The following is a 14260-nucleotide window of genomic DNA, read 5'->3' as shown; positions in this document are numbered from 1 at the left end:
CGAATTTACCAAGAGCGGAAGGAAGGATGGTTCATCTCTTAGCAACGAATTTCCAAACAGGTGCCTTTAAAGTGGTACTAAGAAAGATGAGATTGAAAGATTGTAAGCAGAGAAGTTTTCTGGGGGCTAAAAGGTACTGGCTAATTTTGCTGTAAGGCAAATTTTTCACATCTCCAGAACTTTCCAAGAATTAATAGAAATGTCACTGCATAGATGTGGGTGTTGCAACACAGGTGAAAAGGTATTTAATTACAGATGCATAACAGGTAAGGGGGTATAGCTCAGGGGTAGAGCATTTGACTGCAGATCAAGAGGTCCCTGGTTCAAATCCGGGTGCCCCCTACTCCTTTGGTTTTCCTATTCATAGCTGTTGCCCATATTCCCGTTTCCTTTCAGCCATGCCAATTATGATCCTTCCTGAAATTAGAATTCTTCCAATTAGATCCTTCCTGAAATTAGCCCTTGCACAACTGCTTTCTGATATCCGGTGTTTCCCCCTCTTTATATATCTCATTTATCCAACTCTTTTGGGTCCTCAAAGAGAAGGCAGCGACTCTCCTACAGAATTTTGCTGGGCTTTTCCAGGGCAGCAGAAGAGAGCTGCAGATACAGCAGCTTTTGTAGGAACAAACAGTAAATGGGCAACCTAAATTGTTATCTCACCTTCCCACCGAAACAGCTTGGCACAGTGGAGTGGTGGTCAGACCTATGGAGACAAATCATAGCATCCAGGTTCTTCTCACAGGGTTGACATTTCCCTCTGGGGAGCTGGTTTCTCCACACCAGAACTCACTCACACACTTGCTTCAGCCTCAATGACCAAAAGGCTAGCTTAGCTACTCCAACAAGGGAAACCTAGATTTGCAGTGTTGCTCCTCCACAACCAAGTGTTGGAGCTCCGTGACACTGTCTGAATTCGAGCCCATTTCTGTCTTCCCTGGAGGAAGAAAGGTAAAGGACTGGGAGTCCAGATAGGTGGGTAGTTTTGGAGATGGTTAGGCTGCTCTTGGGCTAAAACAAACAAAAAAAAGCAATGGGAAATGTTTTGGGGTTTCTACAGGCAGCTTCTCTCATTTTTTCCTCTCTGATGACCCCACCCAGGAACTGAGGCTTAGAAGCTGCAGAACTGAGGGAAGGTGTCTTATTATGAGCTGGTCTGGCAGCTTCATAAAGTCAGTCCTGGAAGGGAGCAGTACTTAATTTTGCAGAGCCCAGTGTTACCACTCAGATGAAAGGCATCAATTAGGCTACATTAATATCTGAGGGGGTATAGCTCAGTGGTAGAGCATTTGACTGCAGATCAAGAGGCCCCTGGTTCAAATCCAGGTGCCCCCTTATGTGTAATTTTTAAATAGTCTTTCCAGCTTCCTTCGCAGCTCACCTTCCATCCTTCGTTCCTAGACAAGCACAACTTGGAGGTGAAGTCTTGAAGGAGGCTGGGGACTTCAGGAGAGCTACAGTCCAGTCATACTGATGGACTCACCAGATGTTAAGAAAAGTGGTTCCCTGCATACCCCTAGCAGCAATTGGAGCACTGCAGAGTTCCCAGGAACACCAGGTTTTGATTCTAAGTGTTAGAGATGCCCCGATGCCCGCTGGGGTGTTAGAGTGTGTCACCTTGGATAAATTGCTCAATCTCGTTGTGCCTCAGTTTCTGCATAACCTGGGAAAGGGATCATTCACCAGGGTGTGAACACCATCAGAAGCCTGCAAAAGATTGGGAAGCTGATTGGCTATTTTTAAACGCCTCTGGTTCATCCCAAGCCTGAGACTACATAATTTTAGATGAATCTCTCTCTTTCTCAGGACCTGCACCATGCAGGTCTAGCGGCCACCAGGGCCCACAAACCACATAGGCTTCTGAGGACTATAAAGCAGAAATCCTGTTCGCTGATTTTTATTTCAGCCATGCTGAAGACATGGTTGGACTTTTCCCAGGGCGGGACAGAGGGAAATGGGACGTGGGAAGCTCAGGGGCAGCCATCACCAATAAACCACCTTGCTGTATCACCATCTCCCGTGTGTGGATCCTTGAAATGCTTTTCTCGAATTCCCATGGAAGAGCCTGTCTCCCACCCATAGCAGGAATGTGCCTGTGACGTAATGTTGGAGGCACATGATTAGATTAGAGAGAGTCTGTGAGGAATGTGCTAGAATTCCGACTTTGTTCTGTGGTCAACAGGAGCCCTGCACACTGCAAAGAAGCAACAAGGTCAGTTCCTTTATTTGGGAACATCACTTAGGAGACATTACAGAGAATGGAATTTGCCAAAAGACAAGGATAAGGAACTAGCATTATATTTTTAAGCACTTACTATGGGCTAGTACTGTGCTGGGCAATTTATCTTAAGTTGTCATATTTGTCACAAGAAACTTGTCCCTACTTAAAATAAAGAAACGGGAGCTTATAGAGTTAAAGAATTTGCCCAATGACGCACACAGAGTAAGGAACCCAATGCAGAGGAGAAAAGGAATTCCAGAGAAAATTTTAGGATAAAATGATAAGACTTGGTAGCTGATAAAGATGGATCGGATGAGGAATAATGTGAGAAAGTAGAGTTAGATAATGATTACTTTTGTCCAAAGTTAAATACAGCAGTGGCTAAGGGGAAAGTGGGAAACCTATTGTAATTTAGGATAGAGACTTTTGTGTGCTTTTGGCTGCGGAAGGAGCAGGATTGAGAAATAACTGAATTCAGTTATGGGTCAGGAGTATAGACTGAGTGGCTCACTTTGGAAGTGGGAGGGGAGTGTTTTTTCTCTGAGATGGAAGCAAAAAGGGTAAGGACAGCTGAAGACAGGTGTCAAGGAGCTGAAGTCTAGCTGCTTCCATTCTCTGTTAAGCAGAGGTAATGTCTTGTGAGGGGACAGAAGTGGGTGAGGAAGTCATTGATGTGGCTGCAATCCAGACAAAGGGATCGGATGGTCTGTGATGGAGAGGAGTGTAGTTTGACTGGAGCTGTGATCTGGTTCTGCACCTCTCCGAAGTCTACCTTTTGTGGGCGCTGAGAACATTGCTCTCCCCCAGGTACACTTGTCCCCACCCCGGTCAACACAGGAAATGTGCTAATGTTTTTAGCTCCTTATTTTTTTATTCTATGCAAAGCCCAACCCAAAGAGTCCAGGTTTCTCTCAGGAGTAGACAAGGTTACTGGTTCCCTTGTGTACGTCCTGGTTCCACTTTCTGTCAGCCACACACTAACCATCTTTTGGGTAATCCCCTCTGCAGACGAATCCATTAGCTCAATATATACTTGTGGGTTTTACCAGTTGTAGCCAGGGTGCAGGGAGCTCAGGCCTCAGTTCTGAGGGTCTTTTCCTAGAGTCCTCAAAAGGAGACAATAAAGGAAAGAAAAAGAAACTAGAACTTGCAGGACAAAGAAGGTAGGAAGTTTAAACCAAAATACTATCAGTATTAATATTAAGTATAAATGTATAAAAAATGCCACAGTGAAAAGACAAAGAATGTCATGGATTAAAAAACATCAATTCAACTATATGTTGTTCACAGGAGACACATATAAAATATAATGATAGAGATATTAAAAATAAAAGGCCAGAAAAAATACACTAAAGACAATAATACATAGTGTGGCTATATTAGTACCAGACAAAATAGTTTTGAGGTGAAAAGGGATTTTAAGAAAGTCATTGTATAGTGATAAAAAGTTCAATTCACCATGAAGGTATGGCAATTCTAAATTTGATACACTCAAAACATATTAAATATAAATGAACAGGATTAAAAAAGAGAAGTGGGTATACCCACAATCATGTGAGATATTTCAAAATCCCTCTCCTGTGAATTGATAGAACAAGCATACATAATATCAGAAGAATATAGAATATATTAACAAATTTGACCTAATTAATGTGTAAAGACCCTTACACTCAGCAATTGCAGGACTTGCCTTTTTTTCCTAAGTGCACATGGTACACTGACAGAATTGACTGCATACTGAACATAAAGCAAGTCTTAACAAATTCCAAAGTGTTTAAATCACAAAGACTATGCTTTCTGACTAAAATAACATTAAGCTATAAATAAATAACATTAAAAAAATTACAAAATCCAACAAATAACTAGAAAACCCCCACATGTGTGGAAATTAAAAATTATACTTCTAAATAACGGATGGAGCAAAGCAGTAATTGCAATTAAAATAGGAATTATAAAATATTTTTATTTAAATAATGATGAAAACACTAGATATTGAAACTGTTCAGTTGCAACTACAGCAGTACCCAGAGGGCAATTTATAGCCTTACTGTATTTACAATATTATGAAGAGAAAAGGTAAAAATTAACTAACTAAGCATCTATCCCCAAAAGGCATGAACTGGACAATAAAATAAACCCAAAGAAATAAGGAAGCAAATAATAAAGATTAATGAATGAAAGCATAAATTGGTGAAATCGAAAACAAATATATTAGATAGGGCCAATAAAGCAAAAATTGTTCTTTGAAACAAATAATGACAATAACCCAGACAAGACTGACAAAGTGAAGAGAAAAAACACTAATAACTAATATAAGGAATTGAAAAGGACATATTATTACAATTTCCAAAGCTGTTAAAAAGATCATAAGACAATGTTATGAGTGACTTTGTGCCAATTTAATGTAATATTGAGATGGCATTGAAAATTTCCTAGAAAAATGTAACTTACCTGAATAGAGAGGAATTCTTTGTCTGCTAGATGGTTCCTGGTTCTCTCTTCCTCCTCTAGTTGTTTTAGCAGGACTAAACTGGTTCAAGGGAAAAATACAAGATTATAGTTGATACTGGTCCTAGTATGCCAATTTCCTATGCAATTAATGGCAAAGCTCCACACTCTCCTGTTTTCCAGTGAAGTCATTTCCTTTACCAAAAAGCTTCCACTGTTATGTAGTTCCTCCAAACTTCCCCGTAAATATATGCTGTGCTAGAGGAAGAATGTCTTCTGGAATACTCAGGAGGGTGTATCCAATTGTCTCCAGCCCAAGAACATGTTTTCTTGGGATAGAGAAAATTTGGGTAATTATAGACATCCTAATGTGTTGCTTATAATTTCTCTCTAATAAATCTGACTTTACACTTACACTAATTGAGATGTCCCCATCCTCTGGCTTAGATTTACCAAAATTGATACAAGAAGAAATCAAAATCATGAATTATCCTTTAACAACTGAAGAAAATGAATTCATAATGAAAAATTTTACCATTAAAAAGAAACACTATTCTAGGCACAGATCATTTCAACATATGTTATACCAAACACTTAAGAAATAATGTAAATTATTATTTTTATATCTTATGTGAACACTTCTGGAGAATAAGAAACAAGTGGTACCTTTACCAACTCATGAGATTAGTTAAATTTGATATAAAAAATAACAAAGACAGTAAAAGAGAAAACAATAGTCCAATCTCACTTATTAACATAGATTTTTTTTTTATTTTTTGTTTTTGTTTTAATGGATGTTTTATTTTAGAATAGTTCCAGATTTACAGAAAAATTGTGAATAACCATGTACACCATACACAATTTCCCTTATTACTAATATCTTACTTATGTATGGGACAAATGTAACATGAAGTTAATCATCAGTGAAACAGGAACATTGAAACCTCACTTCTCTAGTACATCCAATATCCAGCAATTCTGGTCTAGACCAATTTCTTTTTTTTTTTATTTTATTTTATTATATATATATATTTTTTTAATTTTTATTGCTTAAAGTATTACAAAGGGTATTACATATGTGTCCATTTTATCCCCCCGCCCTAGACAGTCCCCTAGCCTCCCCTATCCCCCAATGTCTTATGTCCACTGGTTATGCTTATATGCATGCATACAAGTCCTTTAGTTGATCTCTTACCCCCCTACCTCCTGCCCCGCAACCCTCCCCAGCCTTCCTGCTGCAGTTTGACAATCTGTTTGAGGCAGCTCTGCCTCTGTATCTATTATTGTTCAAAAGTTTATAATGGTCTCTATTATCCATGAATGAGTGAGATCATGTGGTATTTTTCCTTCATTGACTGGCTTATTTCACTTAGCATAATGCTCTCCAGTTCCATCCATGACGTTGCAAATGGTAAGAGTTCCTTCCTTTTTAGAGCAGCATAGTATTCCATCATGTAGATGTACCACAGTTTTCTGATCCATTCATCTACTGATGGGCACTTAGGCTGTTTCCAGATCTTAGCTATGGTGAATTGTGCTGCTATGAACATAGGGGTGCATATATCCTTTCTGATTGGTGTTTCTGGTTTCTTGGGATATATTCCTAGAAGTGGGATCACAGGGTCAAATGGGAGTTCCATTTTCAGTTTTTTAAGGAAACTCCATACTCTCTTCCATAGTGGCTGCACCAGTCTGCATTCCCACCAGCAGTGCACAAGTGTTCCTTTTTCTCCACATCCTCTCCAGCACTTGTCGTTTGTTGATTTGTTGATGATAGCCAGTCTGACAGGTGTGAGATGGTACCTCATTGTTGTTTTGATTTGCATCTCTCGGATGATTAGTGACTTTGAGCATGTTTTCATATGTCTCTTGGCTTTCTGAATGTCCTCTTTTGAAAGGTGTCTATTTAGGTCCTTTGCCCATTTTTTGATTGGATTGTTTATCTTCCTTTTGTTAAGTTGTATGAGTTCCCTATAAATTTTGGAGATTAGGCCCTTATCAGATATGACATTGGCAAATATGTTTTCCCACACAGTGGGTTTTCTCGTTGTTTTGTTGATGGTTTCTTTTGCTGTGCAGAAGCTTTTTATTTTGATGTAGTCCCATTTGTTCATTTTCTCTTTCGTTTCAAGTGCCCTAGGAGCTGTATCAGTGAAGAAATTGCTTCGGCATATGTCTGAGATTTTGTTGCCTTTGGATTCTTCTAGAATTTTTATGGTTTCCTGTCGTACATTTAAGTCCTTTATCCATTTTGAGTTTATTTTTGTGTATGGTGTAAGTTGGTGGTCTAGTTTCATTTTCTTGCATATATCTGTCCAATTTTCCCAACACCATTTATTGAAGAGACTATCTTGGCTCCATTGTATGTTCTTGCCTCCTTTGTCAAATATTAATTGAGCATATTGGTTCGGGCTGATTTCTGGGCTCTCTATTCTATTCCATTGATCTATATGCCTATTCTTGTGCCAGTACCAGGCAGTTTTGAGAACAGTGGCTTTGTAATACATCTTGATATCTGGTATTGAGATCCCACCTACTTTGGTCTTTTTCAGGATTGCTGCAGCTATTCGGGGTCTTTTTTTATTCCAGATGAATTTTTGGAGAGTTCGTTCTAGATCTCTGAAGTATGCCATTGGTATTTTAATGGGAAGTGCATTGAATTTATAGATTGCTTTGGGTAGTATGGACATTTTAATGATGTTGATTCTACCAATCCATGAACACGGTATGTTCTTCCATCTGTTTATGTCTTCCTCTATATCATTTTTCAACGTCCTGTAGTTTTCTGAGTAGAGGTCTTTTACCTCTTTAGTTAAGTTTATTCCTAGGTAGCTTAATTTTTTTGGTGCGATGGTAAACGGGATTGTTTTTATAATCTCTCTTTCTGAAAGTTCACTATTGGTGTATAGAAATGCCTCGGATTTCTTGGGGTTAATTTTGTATCCTGCTACATTGCCAAATTCATGTATTAAGTCCAGTAGCTTTTGGATGGAGTCTCTAGGGTTTTGTATGTATAATATCATGTCGTCTGCAAATAAGGACAGTTTTACTTCCTCTTTTCCAATTTGGATGCCTTTTATTTCTTCTTCTTGCCGAATTGCAATGGCTAACACTTCCAGTACTATGTTGAACAGGAGTGGTGAGAGGGGGCATCCCTGTCTTGTTCCTGTTCTTAGGGGAAATGGTGTTAGTTTTTGTCCATTGAGTATGATGTTGGCTGTGGGCCTGTCATATATGGCTTTTATTATGTTGAGGTATGATCCTTCTACTCCCACCTTGCTGAGAGCTTTTATCAAAAATGGGTGTTGAATTTTGTCAAATGCTTTTTCTGCATCAATTGATATGACCATGTGGTTTTTTTCTTTCAATTTGTTTATGTGATGTATCACGTTTATTGATTTGCGGATATTGTACCATCCTTGCATCTCTGGGATAAATCCTACTTGGTCATGGTGTATGATCTTTCTGATGTACTGCTGGATCCGATTTGCTAAGATTTTGTTGAGGATTTTGGCATCTATGTTCATGAGGGATATTGGCCTGTAATTCTCTTTCATTGTGTTGTCTTTACCTGGTTTTGGTATTAGGGTGATGCTGGCTTCATAGAATGAGCTTGGAAGTGTTCCTTCCTCTTGAATTTTTTGTAGTAGTCTGAGGAGGATAGGTTTTAGTTCTTCCTTGAATGTTTGGTAAAACTCCCCTGTGAAGCCGTCTGGTCCTGGGCTTTTGTTTGCTGGAAGCTTTTTGATGACTGCTTCAATTTCTTCCATAGTTATTGGCCTGTTGAGATTTTTAGATTCTTCCTGATTGAGTTTTGGAATGTTGTATTTTTCTAGGAATTTGTCCATTTCCTCCAGGTTGAACATAGATTTTTTTAAAAAGTATTTTTTTTATTGATTTCAGAGAGGAAGGGAGAGGGAGAGAGAGATAGAAACATCAATGATGAGAGAGAATCATTTATCAGCTCCTTCCTGCATGCCCCCTACTGGGGATGGAGCTTGCAACCTGGGCATGTGCCCTGACCTGGAATCAAATTGTGGTCTCCTCGTTCATAGGTCAACCCTCAACCACTGCGCCACACCAGCCGGGCTTAACATAGATTTTTAAACAAAAGTATCAGTAAATCAAATAACTATCTTAACATAGGACTGTTAACACTTTTAGGGATTCCTAAATCTATTCAACCACATACTTCGTATTTCTTGGAGTGGATCATTCTCTATATTAACGGAAGAAGTGGAAGTATAGTTCAGTAGAAAGTAACCGGAATGGAATGTCAGCCTCATTAAATGGTTTTGGACAGACACCTCAGTCAGGTGGAGTTTCTGTTTTTCAGGTACCCACCAAGCAAACAAGCGTTTGACTTGAAGGCTATTCTAACAGCCAATGTCAGTGCTTCCCCAGGTTGCTGCTCACACCCAGGGACTGTAGCCCAGGACACAGGCTGTAGGCCTTTTGAGGAGAGTGCCTGAATCTTGTACAGCAGGTTGATGAGTTTTCACTGAAGCAGGTCTGAAAGCTCCCAAGAGAGGTTCATCCTACAGTGGCAACTCATAAATTTAGAGGTAATCTGGGTGTGGCTATAGAGAATAAAGGTATTAATTAAGTCATACTATAGCAGAAGGGGGTATAGCTCAGGGGTAGAGCATTTGACTGCAGATTAAGAGGTCCCCAGTTCAAATCTGGGTGCCCCCTATTTATTCCTAATTTTGGTCTTTGAAATAGTGCTGTATTTCAATTTCATCTTCCTTACAAGACATCAGTGTAAAGATTTTTTTTCTTCTGGAACCAGCAAATGACGAGACTTAATGTGATAGTCGGTGTTTCTGAACTCCAAATATAAATTAGAATCACCAGAGAGTTCATAAAAGCGCCATTTCCCAGACCCCACCCCAGACCAATTAGTTCTGAATGTCTGGGGTGGAGCCCAGGGATGGTAAATGCTCCCCAGGGCTCCTGGTCTATAGCTAAGTTGAGAACCAGTGTTAGAGCTTCCTGGAAGCCTTCTCAGACCCATGTTACCTCTTCCCACTCTGTCTGCCCAGCATTTGTGTTCTGGATCTCTTCTCATTCATCCTATGTGCACATCATTTGTAACTTGACCTTAAAAGCATCTTCCACAAACAGTTGCCATTTCAACATGTCTAAGTTTTCTTAATTTTCCCCTCCTCAGTCCAGGCATTCTCCCTGAGATAGACAGGAATTGGTCCATTTCCCACCCAAACCGCCAGGATCTGTGGCTCAGGGAGAAAGCCCTTGTGGGGCTGAGAGAGTTTGCAGAAGATGAAATATCAACCTGTGTAACTTTAGGTTATGTAACTATTAAAAACAACATTATGTCTTATTCGAGCTTCAAAAGCAAACTTCTGCAGAAGGAACCAGTGAATTTTATCAACCATCTCAAAACTGAAGAAAGTGTCGGCTTTCTATGGTGTGGGGAACAAACAGCTGAGTATGTGGTAGATAGCCTCAGAATCAGCTGTGGGTTCAGAGAGAGAGCATGTAATTCAGAAGTACAGTTCATAGCATCCTTTATAGTAATCTTTTATGACCTCTCTCACAACTACCTAAAGTACATTGCATGATCCTTCAGGTTTATAGAAAAAAACACACACACACAGGTTTATATTTTAGACTAGAGGCCTGGTGCACGAAATTCATGCATGGGTAGGGTCTCTAGGCCTGGCCAGCGATCAGGCCCAATTTGGGCCTTCCAGCTGCCGCCTGGGGCCTTCCTTCATTACGTGTCTCCCCCTGGTGGTCAGCGCACATCATAGCAAGCAATTGAACTCCCGGTCTCCCGGTAGAACTCCAGAGGTGACAATTTTGCATATTAGGCTTTTTTTATATTTAAAATTATATATATATATATATAATAAAATTATTTGACAGCAAGTAAGTATTACATTTTTTTATATTGAATGTCAGGAAAGCACAGCAGAGAAATAGCTGTTTAAGTCAGAGCACAGGCAAGTGTAGTCTTCCTGGAGGTACATGCCCGACAAATTTGCAAATAAATATTTGTCTAACCCCTGGATTGTAAATATTCTGTATGCTCTAAGTTCTTTTATCAGCATATGGCATAAGTGCCTGAAAAAAACATATTATAGATGTCTCCCCCCCCCCCCCCCCAACACACACTTTAACACCATCTACTCCTCACCTACCTCCCCTCACACTATTATCTGTGTCCCTGGGTTATGCATATTTGTATATAAGTTCTTTGGTTAATTTCTTCCCACCCACCCCTCCCCTCTTCCCTCTGGGATTCGTCAGTCTGTTCAATGTTTCCATGTCTGTGGATCTATTTTGTTCATCAATTTATTTTGTCAATTAGATTCCACATATGTATGAGATCATGTGATACTTGTCTTTCTCTGACTAGCTTATTTTGCTTAGCATAATACTCTCAGGTCCCTCCATGCTGTCTCAAAGGGTAAGAGATGCTTCTTTTTTACAGCTGCATAGCATTCCATTGTGTAAATGTATCCCAGCTTTTCTATCCACTCATCTACTGATGGGCACTTGGGTTGTACTTTTTTCCTCTAAGAGGCTGCTTTTGTAATTCCAGTTTCATGAACACTTGGAACTTTGGATTAGAACCTGGTGGCTTGCCCCTTTCCTATCCCCATCTCCCCTTCCCCAATTGACACCTTCTGATACTGAAAATGACCTTTTTTGTTATTGTTAATTCTCACCTGAGGATATTTTTTCCATTGATTTTTAGAGACAGTAGAAGGGAGGGACAGGGAGAGGCACAGAGAGAGAAAGATTGATGTAAGAGAGACACATCGATTGGCTGCCTCCAACAAGGCACCCCAACTGGGGCTGGGGATCAAGCCAGCGACCAAGGTACATGCCCTTGATGGGAATCGAACCCCAGACCCTTCAGTCCAAGAGCCAACACTCTAACCATTGAGCACCGGCTAGGGCGAAAATGACCTCTTGTGTTACTTCAGGTCCTGCAACCCAATCCTGCCAACCCTGAGGCTGTCAAACCCCTTCACAGAGGGACTGTCCTTTTCTCCTTCACCTTTCCTCTTAACTCCCCTTTTACGCCCGTTGCCCAACGTTTCCCAGAAGATGCCCCATCCCTTCAATCTCCCTCCAGGGAGTGTCTTCTCCCTCTTCCTACTCGTTTTCCTCTATGTTGCCCCTTGTAGGTCCTGGTCCTCAAGAACAGGTAAGGAGTATCTGTCCTTAAAAGCTCCTCTGATTGTTTTCTCATAAGGACTCTGACTCTGTAACTATATCCGGAACTTAACTGCTCCCTTCTGTCTGGTTAGTGCATGAGGCTGGCTCCACTAGGACGAAGGTGCTTGCCAACCCTGCTTCTGCACAATCCTCTACAGCCAGTCAACCACGGCCAAGGACATCAGTGTAAAAGCTGTATCCATGGAAGGCCTCTGGATGAACCCAACTGGGCTGCCCATCACAGCCCTGGTCAACCTCCTGAGTCAGGCAGGAGGGAGTGGGGCCTCGGGACTCTATTGTTAACAAGCTCTTCGGAGGATTGCAGTGGAGAGTCAGATTGGGAACTGCCAATGAGTGTGGTGTCCCACCTTACAGGCTTGAAAAGAGGCCATAGTGAGAGACATGCCTAAGCACACACACCTGATTAAGGATAGGGTTGGGGCCAGAACCCATAGGACTGCTCTTGGGCTCTTTCCACTAACCTCCCTCCTGCCGCACCCTCCAGCAGGCATGACCTGGCCCTTTGCCTTAGGCTGCCTCCCGTTCCCACAGCTACACCCTCACTCGGCCAGAGGAGATAGACCTTCCCAGGAAATGACCCCAAAGGCTTCCATTCCACATGGGCTACTAAAAGGAGTTTTTTTGGGTAAAATAGGAATTTTTTTTGGGGGGGGGGGTGAAATAGGCAAGTTTAGGAAATTTTAAAAATTAAGGGGTCCATGGAAAAAACACAGGGCTATGGAGTTGTAAAAGGGCACATTTCCATAAGACAAGGGAGTGGCAGAAGTTATATTTCCATAAGAGAAGGGAGCTGGGAGTAGCAAAAGGTACACATTTACAGAATAAAGGGAAGGAGGATGAAAGCCCAGAGGGAGGGAGCAACTAAGATGGCGGCATAGGTAAACACCGGGAAATTATCGCCTCACACAACAATTGAAAATTACCGCAAAGGACTGAGCAAACATCATCCAGAACAACAGGAAGGCTGGCTGAGTGTAAATTCTACAACTAGAAGGAAAGAAAAGCACGCTGAGAGCCAGAGGCGCTGCGGAGGTGAAGTGCAGAGGTACGGCGGCGCGCGCGCGAGGAAAGGGGGTGGCGCCTGAGGACGCGGCTGTCTTTTTGAATCACAAACTCCCGACGGCTCTGAACTCCGGTTCCGGAAAGTCTCTGGGGACCCAGGTCTCATACGGGGAGAAGCTGGTCTGTCCGGCAGCGAGCGAACTTGAGGGCGGCTTTCCCTCAGAGGTGCTTGCAGCCGTTACCGGAACACTGAGACGCGCGACTCCGGGCGGAGAATCGGCCATGGCTGCTTTCTCCGCCCTCTGACTCCCTGAGACCCCGCCCCACCCAGGCTGCGGCAGAGGCTTTTGCATGTGAATGTACCTAACTGCAGCCGAACCAGGCAGACCTGGAACTTCCAAGAGAAGGCCCAAGGCCCCGCAGCGGCTTGCATTGCTTCACAGCTGAGCCTCTTCGTGGCTCCTGCTGTGTGGCCTCAGGCAGAGGCTGAATTAGCACCTCCTTAGATCCAGGAGCCACTGTACCCAGTGGTCAGAGGGGGTCCATCCAGACTGCAACTCCTCAGATCCATAAGGGACGCACTCAGGGAGCAGACTCAGTGAGCACCAAAGCCCCACTGAAGCAAGTCTTGCCCCAGAAGGGTGTCTTCAGCACAGAAGTTCTCCCACTTTAGACACAGCTGATTCTCACAGCCAATTGGCCTGGAGGTCAATTCCTCCCAGTGATTCTACAACAACCAAGGCACCAAGAGTGCACCAAGAGTGTCCACCCCAGGTAACTGGGGAGGCTGAGCTACTGGGCCCTACAGGACACCTGGCGCACAGGGCCACTCCATCAACACAGGGAAGCTGCCAAAATGCGGAGACAAAGAAACAGGTCACAAATGGCAGAAATGGAGGAAAGCAAACGATTGGATATAGAGTTTAAGGCCACGGTTATAAGGTTTTTCAAGAATTTTATGGAAACCGCCGATAAATTTAATGAATCCCTCAATAAGTATAGGGAGACCATGGAGGACATGAAAAAGGACCAACTAGAAATTAAGCATACACTGACTGAAATAAAGAATAATTTACAGAGATCCAGCAGCAGAAAAGAGGATCCCAAGAATCAAGTCAAAGATTTGAAATACAAAGAAACAAAAAATACCCAACCGAAAAAGAAAAAAGAAAAGAGATTCCAAAAATATGAAGATAGTGTAAGGAACCTCTGGGACAACTTCAAGCGTACCAACATCAGAATTATAGGGGTACCAGAAGAAGAGAGAGGGCAAGATATTGAAAACCTTTTTGAAGAAATAATGACAGAAAACTTCCCCTACCTGGTGAAAGAAATGGACTTACAAGTCCAGGAAGCGCAGAGAACCCCAAACAA

At 41.9% G+C, this 14260-nt stretch overlaps 1 long non-coding RNA gene and 2 other non-coding genes across 3 annotated transcripts in view; 2 read left to right on the top strand and 1 right to left on the bottom strand.

Annotated features, from left to right (window-relative positions):
* The first annotated feature begins 270 nt into the window (after nt 1-270).
* On the top strand, nt 271-342 carry TRNAC-GCA. The gene has a single exon. It is a non-coding gene; the product is annotated as a tRNA-Cys (tRNA).
* A 921-nt stretch (nt 343-1263) lies between these two features.
* Nucleotides 1264-1335, top strand: TRNAC-GCA. The gene has a single exon. It is a non-coding gene; the product is annotated as a tRNA-Cys (tRNA).
* A 1828-nt stretch (nt 1336-3163) lies between these two features.
* Nucleotides 3164-14260, bottom strand: part of LOC118666278 — a 36533-nt gene continuing 25436 nt past the window's right edge. Inside the window, exons 5-6 of the long non-coding RNA XR_004970924.1 lie at nt 4673-4751; nt 3164-3327 (exon numbers count right to left, since the gene is read on the bottom strand). This is a non-coding gene — a long non-coding RNA (uncharacterized LOC118666278). The remainder of the gene's footprint in view (nt 3328-4672; nt 4752-14260) is intronic.

The sequence above is a fragment of the Myotis myotis genome, unplaced genomic scaffold, assembly GCF_014108235.1.
Source record: "Myotis myotis isolate mMyoMyo1 unplaced genomic scaffold, mMyoMyo1.p scaffold_m19_p_11, whole genome shotgun sequence".
NCBI lineage: Eukaryota > Metazoa > Chordata > Mammalia > Chiroptera > Vespertilionidae > Myotis > Myotis myotis.
The sequence above is the reverse complement of the archived record's forward strand: the minus strand, read 5'-3'. Positions and strand labels throughout refer to the sequence as shown.